We start from the raw sequence: 10,431 nt of genomic DNA on the forward strand, positions 1-10,431 counted from the left end.
TTGAAATAAATGTATTTTGTATTTTTTTCAGTTTTTCTAGACACACAGTTTATTGATGCAACAAGCACAGTGCCATCCTTCACTGACACACATGCTGCAGACCACTTGGGTCTGCAAGTTGGGATGTAACAAGCAAAGGAAATGCATGGATTTAATTCCAAAACACTGGGTTTAGCTAACGCTGAGCATGATCATTAAGAAGAAGCTGCGTCTTATAAAACAATTCATGAGGAATGTTTTGAGATCAAGATTATAAAAAGGCTTTGAGCTGTTGAGGTGGAAAGCTGTCAGCACACTGTTGCTTATTTTTATTCATTATTTTTATTATTATTTCCAATTTCAGAATATATTTTATATAATTGGATCATATTGAGTGATACATTTGTTTGTACATCACTTTAATATTGCAGCTGATAAAGATGGAGCTCAGCTCATCTTTATTATTTTACTGCTGAGTAACTTAACCTTTTATAATACGTCATAATTTATTAGTTAATCAATATTTTATATTCATAATAAAAACAGCAGCAAAAACCCCCCCCCCCAAAACAACAGCATTTGTAACTTGTGGCAGATTCAAGCAGCTGTAGATATTGACTTGTATTAAGAGAAAATAAACTTTGAAAAACATGGCGTCCTAAACAGAGCAAATCTCAAAGCTACAGTGACCTACCAGGGACAAACAGTGTGAACAGCCACATTTGCTGCGAAGTAGAGATAAGCTGTGTTCGAAATCGCTCCCTATCACGGATATAGTGCACTATATAGTGTGTTCGCCATTTTGTAGTGTTGCTCGAATTCTCCGCGGTTAATTTCATTCACTATATAGTGGACTATAAAATACCTACAAACCTACCTTTTGAACAAACGATGTACCGTACATTTTACTCCTGTATACCACAATGCAATGCGGTCGTCTTTTGCCAGAGGAGAAGAAGAAAGGCGCAAAATGCCAATAGTTTGCTTATATCAGCTAGCATGTTAGCTTAGATTTTTTTAGGCTAATTACCAGTTGACGTCGGCGAATCAACAAAAGGCACCTTAAACGCCTAAGATATGTTTGCCTTCACCTCCATCTTTGCCCGAGGAGCAGGACTTGGGTCAGCAGCATCCAAACAACCACCGGAATCATTATTTTAATACACAAAAAGAAAACAAATGAATAGGATGCTAGCCGGTAATGTTAGCTCACGAGCTAACAATAGCCACTTAGCTCGCACGAGCCAGGTAGCTTGTACTCTATTGTGGGCTATTACAGGTCACACTGCAGACACACAACTGTAGCTGACAAAACCAAACATCCACACCACTGACATTTCAACAATTTATTGACAAAAAGTACAACCACCATACAGTTCAATCATCCTCAAAGCGCCCAGTTTGTTTACATGATGCTCGGCGTGTCCACTTGCGTCACAGGTGTATGCAGCGCAGTTACTGACGCAACGACGTTCAGAAAATTTCAGTTAGTCTCACTATATAGTAAACATGAAATAGGGAATAGTGATTGAGTGAGTGGACGGTTTCGAACACAGCTATTGCAACAGTGCCTCCTACTGGCTTAAACGGGTAGCTACCTTACAGTAACATTAGCTCGTCACTTACAGTACATTCTCGGAACCCATCGGCTGTATTCGGCGTCCGACTTCTGGCAGACGGTGATACAGCCTCTGGGGGCAGACCCCCGATTTTTTGGCATTCCGGTTTGATTTGGGCGGAGGAGGCGAATTTCCGTTTCTGACTTCCGTTTATATATAAGTAAATATGCTGAACCATTGCGATGGATTCAGAGTTTGCAGTGACGCCAATTATGTTCCGCCTCGTTAGTTCACCGCACGGACCGTTTAACCTGGCAACAACTGCAGCCGGCTCAAACGTGATTGGTCAACATCACGACTACAAACAGCCTACAACTGGAAACCAGGGCTCTTCCACTCTTCTTCCGGAGGCAAGATCTCCGGGGTTTGCCTACAGACTCTACATTCACTGAATATAAAGTCTGTATATAGAGACTACCTACAGTATAGTAGTAAGCAGAGTACAGGCAATGGAGACACTGCATTTGTCAATTCTTGATCCAGGTTAAGTCGAATTCATTTAAACAAACGACATGTCTTTAAAAAAAGAGGCAGCATAGTCAACAATTTAGGTTCAGGGATGTTTGTAGCCTTACAGCTGTAAAAATACAGATTAAAAGGGATGAAACCAGCCAATGTTTCATGACCTATTTACATGTTAGTATTAGTAGTACATGACGCTTCAGGTAAAGTTGAACATATGTCAATGTAAAGTGCTGAATGTTCTAAATGTTAATTCTATAGCGCACACCCTGTAATTGCTCAGTACATATTGTATGGGTTCATGTCATTATGTCACTTATTGTGTGGCTGCGTGTAAAGATGGTGCCCTACTCATGTATGTTATTGCTTTTTTTCCTGCTTTGCATTTTGACTCCACAGAAAGAATGAGGCATGGCAGGATTAAACAACCCGCCTGCCCTTCAGGTACCCTGGCGGGTTGACTGTTGATTAAAAAAAATTATATAATTGTGTTTCAGGACTGTGTGTGCTATTCACAACCTGAGAATAAAATGCTTCTGCTGTAGGGATAAACACACGTTGTCCCCATCGTCAGCATCACAGAGGTGTTGCCATTATCAATGTAATGTTACTGCTTGAAGCAACACTGTGTTTGTAATGTTAAGTCACACTGTTGCTTTTTCAGTGAAGCAGTTTACTTCTTGCTTTTTAAAATAGTATCATTGTTCTTAAATGCCCTGAAAAATTTCTCTCTTTGACATCACAAAAGCTTTATCACCAATTTTCTCCATTTCTGCTGCACAAACTGCAACCAGGAGCTCTCCAGTCCTCCACATCAGTCTTCCTTGAGTTGTATCTTGCATGTGCTTAGTGATCTGGAATAATGTTGTGTGTTTTGTGGCACAGCTTTAAAGCTGCACTTACCAGTTTGTGTCACTCTGCAGTTACACCTCCAAAACACACATTAAAAACATATTAAACATGGCTTAATAGCGATAATTTCAAACACAAGTACACAAATCTGCTTCACTATAACTCACACAGACAAAACATTTGTCCTTTGCTGAATGCATTTTCCCCACAAACACATCATGCTAATGTTATTAGCACAAGCTGATGGCTTTTTACATTTTATAAATTAGCTTAGTGATGAGTGGAGATTTCCTCAGCTCATATGAAGCCAGGATAAATCCCGAGGTATAAATCCACAAAGGATAAATCACACACAAGACTTTAAATGGTATTTTGTGGAGTCTTGACAATTTATTGTTTCTTATCTGTGAAATTAAAATAAATACTAGCTTCCTTTCCACTAAGGGGAAATGGTTTCAGCTTACAAAAACAGACAGGAGGTCTGCGTCACTGTGACGTGTAGTTACATTTCTGGGGAGGTGCACGTCAGGTTATGGCGTGGTGTATACCATAGGCTCTACATTAACACAGAGCCCACACCATAGGTACAGATTCAATGCATAAGTATAAATCCCACATAACTTTATTCTTACCACTATCATCAATGCTGGTCATCAAGCACTTTCTCCAGCTGCAGCAGGCGGCTGTTTTCAATGTAAAAGGGGGAACAATGCCAGCACACATCAGAAAGACACAGTTAGGTGGTGATTAAAGTAGAACATTAAGCTTTTTAAGAGACAGATATTTGATGGAGACCGAATAGGGTTAAGGGAGAGTGAATATTGGGCAAACATGACACCACATGGTCTTGTATGTTTGTCCATCCATCCATCCATCAATCCATCCATTTTCAACCACTTATCTAGGGTCAGGTCGTGGGGGCAGTAGTGCTCTAGACATCCCTCTCCCCAGCAACATTTTCCAGCGCCTCGTGGGGGACCCTGAGGTGTTCCCAGGCCAGATGAGATACGTAATCCCTCCAGTGTGTTCTGGGTCTGCCCCTGGGCCTCCTACCAGTGTGACGTGCCTGGAACACCTCCAACAGGAGGTGCCGGGAGACATCCCGATCAGATGCCCGAGCCACCTCAACTGACTCCTTTCGACGCGAAGTAGCAGCGGCTCTACTCCGAGCTCCCTCCAGATGTCCAAGCTCCTCACCCTATCTCTAAGGCTGAGCCCGTTTGGCTGCTTGTATCCACAACCTCATTATTTCGGTCACTACCCAAAGCTCAGGACCATAGGTGAGCGTTGGGATGTAGATGAACCTGTAAATAGAGAGCTTTGCATATTTGTCAGACATGTAAAGGTCAGTGGATGCTAACATGTAGCTGTAACAACTTTATGATGATAGTGCACCAGATGTTATGATTTAATCGTGTTCTGCTGCCTTCCAAGTGGCCCAAAAATCATGTAATGCCACTTTAAATGGCCACTGTCTATTTTTCTAATGGCCAAGGGACGACATTTGAAAATTTGCCTTCTGGCTAACACTAGCATGTACAGTGCTGATTTAATGTGCTTTTTTCTGACACTAATTAACTGACCTTTGACCTCCGGTAAAGTTTGTGTCTGACTCTGGCAAGAAGTTTAACAAATGTTGTCATTAATATGAAATGTGACATGTGACACTGGTGAACACGTGTTTTAAGCATTAGAGAGGCTCTGCTGTTTTTGTAATCACCCTCATATTGGTCAATGGCTCATAATTCCTCATTAAAACAAACACACAGTTTAGGCCTCCATGATGTATCCCTGTGTTTACAGCTTAAAACATTGACCTCATATGATGTCATGTATTATGCTTTGTTTGTCTAAACAGCCCGTGACTAAAGCTTCTAGAATTCTGGAAACTCTTGCCCAAACCGTATGAAACACTGCACATCAGCAGTATAATATCTTAACAAGTTTTTTTTCCAGCTGTCTAACTGGTAGTTTACCTGTCTGTCTTACATGTGCGCAGCTTACGAGGGAAGCGGGGCTCCCCTCTCGCCATGTGCTCTCAGGAATGTCAAGACAAATTAAGTTGCCCTGGGCCAAAAGAGTCTGCCATGTTTAATGAGTTCCTCGGAAGAACAAATAAATGTTTATGGAGAACCGCCGCTTAACATCGCTGATCTCCCCCTTGTCTGCTGTGTATGGCTGTGTCATGAAAACACAGCACAGTTGCCAAGGAGATCCTCCCTCTCTGCTTAATGAGTGGGGTCTTTGTGTGCGCCTTAGGCCTCAGGTTAAAAAATTTTCATCACCCTTTACTATGCATTGACTTCTTGGCACCGATAACATGTCATCAGACGCCGGGACCAACCCTCATTTAGAAGTATAGGCCTCCTGCAGCATCCAAAGTCAAGATCAAGGGCAGGAATGGGAACATTTCCAGAACTTAATCGCTTCATCATTACTGGCTTCAGCTAAAGTTCAACTGACATGGTTTTTAAGGGCTGACTGTTGGAAGTCTATAATCAATGTTTTAATTTATAGTATATGTGATGCGTTCACCAGAATAGATTCTTTGAGGGAATAAAAGTTGCTTGGGGAGTAAGTTAAGATCATCTAAAAATCCAGTTTTTCTGACCTCCAGTGGTTGAACTTCTCAGTCTTCTGAGGTAGATGTGTTCTCCAGGATGTGGTCGTACACTGTGACATCTTTGTTGGGTGGTGGTAAAAGCAAGTGGCAGCCTCCGCAGCTGAAGAATGAAGCCAACTCAGAAGTGCCAAAAATGGCAGCTCCCTGAATGGCCACTTGGGGCTGGCTCCGAGAGCCAGTCAGTTCCCATAGACCCCTATGTTAAAACGTCACACTTTACAGCAGAAATAAACATAAAACAGTTCTGGTCTCTACAGCTCATCTGCCTCTTCATGACAACTGTAAGGAAGGGGGAGTGGATTTTTTTTTACAAGTCACCTCAAATCATGGATGTATAGAGTGTGCCAGGGCTGACGTCAAAACCCGGAAGTTTAGCATCGTGCTGGTTCCTGGAAGAGAAAGTGAATGTGATTATTGCATTGTGTTTTGGATTATGTCAGAAAATAAGCTCTGTGGCTAACACAAGTTTATGATACTTACAGGTTTTGTTCAGCGAGATAATCTTCACATATGACCAAACATTGTATAATGGGGAAATCGGACTGTTTAAGCTAAATAAGAAGCTGTAATGGCGGACTGCCAGCACTCTCGCCTGTTCGGGGGTGATGACGTTTAATGTCCCCGACAGGGTTTGTAGTCGTATTGAGCAACTTGTTAGCAACCGCCTTTTTTACGACACGTAAAAGCTTCAAAATTCACAAGTATGGTATTTACTGACGTGTTTTATGTCATAGAACAAAACTTGAAACACGCTTAAGCTTTTGTTAACCACAGACCTTATTTGAGGCATTTTACCAAAGTCCCATTCAAAAAATGTATTGACTTTTAGACGAGAGAACCGGAAGTGCTAAAAGCGCTAACGGAGTTCTGGGTTTACCTGGGTACACCATTGAAGCGCACTACTTCCACCAGCTGAGCCAGCTACTTCCAGTAAAGTGCCATGCTAACTTGAATGGGGACAAAATGATCTAGTCTGCGGTTCTTCTAGACTTTCCAAATGTTATCAGACTGAAGGATCAAATCCTGATAGTGAAACAAGTCTCTTTGTGGTTGTGACACTCAAAAAAAATGTATCCACTGATTCTCTTTCCCAATGTAAGTCTAAGTGAAAAAGTCTTTTTGGGCCTAATGGCAACATGTGAGGGACTCGGGATTTGTAATTCCACTGTTTGGCCACTATGGAAATTGGCTTGAAAGCATGGCACACTTCTTGGGGGCTGGTTTAAATACTATTACAGCCTAAAGTTATGCATATTTAAGAGTGCTTTGAGTGACAGGTGGGTGTGGTCCATTGACAAGTTACTACCATGGCAACAGTGTTGATTTAGTAATCATGATGTAATCCCAAATTTATGTTTTGAGTTCATGAAGATTAACTCTAAGGTTTTGGTCAGCTGACCCCTCAAGGAGTTGGATTTTCAGTTATTCCAGTAAGTACATTTTGTGCTAATTAGTTTTATGCTAACAAACAAGTGGACCATTTTTCCTGCATCTTTTGGAGACAGGATATGCCTAATTTTTGCAATATTTCACAAATGAAAGAACACAGTCCTTGAAGTTTGTTTTATATGAGAGTTAAAAGACAAATCTTGATCAAATATTACTCTGAGGTTTTTTTTACGGTTGTGCTAGAGGCCAGAGCAATGCCATCTAGAGAAACTACATCTTAAGATAGATATATTGTTTCTGAGGTGTTTGGGGGCCAAGAACAATAACTTCAGTTTTGTCTGAATTTAACATAAGAAAATTGGAGCTCATCTAGGTTTTTATGTCCTTAAGACATGTCTTAAGTTCAATTAACTGAACCATTTCTTCTGACTTGATGGATAGATATAATTGTATATCATCTGCATAACAATGGCAGTTTACAGAGTGATTTCTAATAATGTTACCTAAGGGAAGCATATATAAAGTGAACAGAACTGGTCCGAGTCCAGAATCTTGTGGAACTCCGAAATAACCTTTAGTATGCAAACATTAATATTATCACAGTTAACCATAGCTGTAAATGTGTAAATAAGCTAGCAGCTAGCATTAGGATTTACTCCCCCCTCTCGTCCAAATACGTTCACCTCTGGCTCCAAAAATCCAAGATGGCTACAACCAAACCACCATACTCAAGGCTTCAAAATGGAGCTGTCTTTTTGTTCTTTCAGAGACTCAAACTCTTAAATGAGCTATGAGAGCAATGTGGCTACTATAAAGTTATATGATAATATTAAATCCTCCAAGAGGGCTGATTTATGTTCCAGTTCTAACCTATGGTTTGCAGGTTTGGGTAGTGACCAAAAAATGAGACTGTGGATACAAGCAGCTTCAGATGAATTTCCTTCACAGGGTGCCAAGGCTCACTGTTGGGATGAAGGTGAAGCTTGGAGTGCTGCTCCGTTGTGTGGAAAGTATCCAATTGAGGTGGTTAAAGAATTTGATTAGGTTGCCAACTGGATGCCTCCTCGACGAGGTAGTTTGGGCACATTCACAAGCACATCCCTCAAACCCAAGTTTTACATCCCATCTGGCCTCAGGATTCCCCAGGAAGTGCTGGACGAAGTGCCAGGGGGGCAAGACGTCTGGGCTGCCTGCTGCCACCATGACGCAAAACTGTATAAGTAGAAAGAACAAAATGGAATGGAAAAATCCGTCTAAGTGTGTGATAACTCAGAATCTTCTTCTGTGGTGTCTTCATTTTCCAAGTTGCTGTTGTTGTCTACTTGTGCTGCCACCCATGGTGAAAATGCTTGATCCATCCATGGTGATTGTGTCATGTGGGAACAGACTCAGCGTATTTCTGTGTGGAGGCCCAGCACGGTCTTCTACAGTACAAATTACAGTCACATGCAACTAATTTGCTTTGTTTTCTGGAGGACATTTACTTTTGTTTTGGTGCACAAACCACAAGACTGACACTTTAGACTCTCATTCTTCTCGCACGCCTCAGGTCACTGTTGGCTTTTTTGATATGTAACAAGTGTACACTGCCCCTTTGTGACCCCAGTGTTTCCTTGCCTTAATTGTGTGTTTTGATTTGGCTAAATATAAAAAATATATATATTCCAAAGGACATCTTGCCATTGTGTTGATAAAAGAGGTAATCAGTTGGCAAAGATGTTTTACAATGTGGTTTGTTGTCAGCATTGAAGTACTGCTGGAAAGGCCATTTTAAGCTTATAAGTGGAAAGCAGTACAGTGGATAGGAAAGGAAAATGTGACCTGTCAGACTGACCTGCCAGATTTCTATCTATTATGTTTTCCATTTCCATCAGAAAAGACTAATTGAAAGAAGAGTTTAGAGAGTCATAATGAAAATAATGTCTTTGATGGGGCACAATAAGGAAAAAGCTAAAGAGATGCAGAGCAGCCCATCTCACAACACAACACAGACGGCTACAAAGTACTTTGTAATGTTATTTATTAATGTGGGGAAAATACGCTCAGTCCAATTTCATGTTTGTGTCAGCATTTGTTAAGGATGGTTCTCCAGCCGACATTGATATGACATGTTTTAATTGTGCGACAGCAACAACGTACATACCTGTCAAGTTTTGGATTTGAAAATAAGGGAAATTTTCCAGTGCCCGCCGTGAGCCTTCCCACCACCCCAACCAAGCTCCAGTATACCTTACATTTTAAGACAGGTGTACAGGAAATCTAAAATAACCACTTGTCAACCAGACCCGCTGTCAACACTAACCTCGCCACAACTGCCACCCAGGCTACTGCAGGTGGCATTTCTCGCGAGGCTAGTGACAGAGTTCAGTTTGGAGAGGCAGAGGAATGTTTTTTTAAAAAAATGATATTATAATATGGAAGATTTACGGGAAAATACTAATACGGGAGGATGGCGGGAAAGAGGGGTAAAATACGGTAGTTTTCTGGCCAAAACGGGAGACTTGACAGCTATGAACGTAATTAACAGCGCAGAGAAAATAACCTGAGTGCAGGGAAGTTGGGAATGCTAGCACGCCATGGCGGTGTCGCTCTTGCTGTTGAGCCCGCCCTCCGTGCATCTGCATGAAAACAATGAATCTGAGAGCACAAAAACTCGGCATGTGTACAGGCCCGAAAGGCCCAAACACGCAAAACCGACATCAAAGAACCAGTGGTGACGAAGGACGACTGTTGCGCCACCTCACGTTGCCTGTGTCTCAGCCAATAAAGAAGCACCTGAACACACCGCAGACTACAACAAAAGCCAACTAGCATGTATGTTCTGCACCTGCGTGAGAGAAAACAACTCTCCACACCAGCAGGAGGTGGTAGTCTGTATTCATCATTCAAAAAGGGAAACTTGAACACCGACAAGATGCAATCAAGATGCCAGTCAGCCAGTTAGCACACTGACAACACAACCTGATGTTGAAAGAACAAAAGGTATATACTGTGCACTACTTCTGTCTTACCTAATATGAAAAGATTGTTGTGATTTCACTGCCTCTCGACTTTAGCTGCTTGTTTACTTTGCTCACGTCTGTTTCTTTTCCCGTCCACTAGGTTGAACTGCCAATCAGAGGGATTTCAAGGGATTTCAAGAGACAGTGGTTTGGGACACACTGCAGAAACTAGGGTGACAGACACTCACCGATTGCCTGACACTGACCAACGGCCGCCTGTTGGCCTGGTGCGTAAGGCCCTTCGAAGGCAACTACTTGGTTGTAAAGATGTAGATTGACAGGAATACATTACAGATAAGGGAGATACTGCAGTCGTGTTAACATCATCAAGTGCTCCGTAACTTCACCATCAGGTTAGGTAATTAGGTATTTCTGCCCATGTTGTTGTTGTGTGTGGATTGAAAAGCAATTACATTCATTCTTGTGTTCAACGTGGTCACAATGCGTCCCTGACCCCTCCTGAGGTAGCTTAGGGTGATTTTGCATATGTACTTTAATAAGGTCA

The sequence above is a fragment of the Epinephelus fuscoguttatus genome, linkage group LG17 (assembly GCF_011397635.1).
Source record: "Epinephelus fuscoguttatus linkage group LG17, E.fuscoguttatus.final_Chr_v1".
In the NCBI taxonomy this organism is placed as follows: Eukaryota; Metazoa; Chordata; class Actinopteri; order Perciformes; family Serranidae; genus Epinephelus; species Epinephelus fuscoguttatus.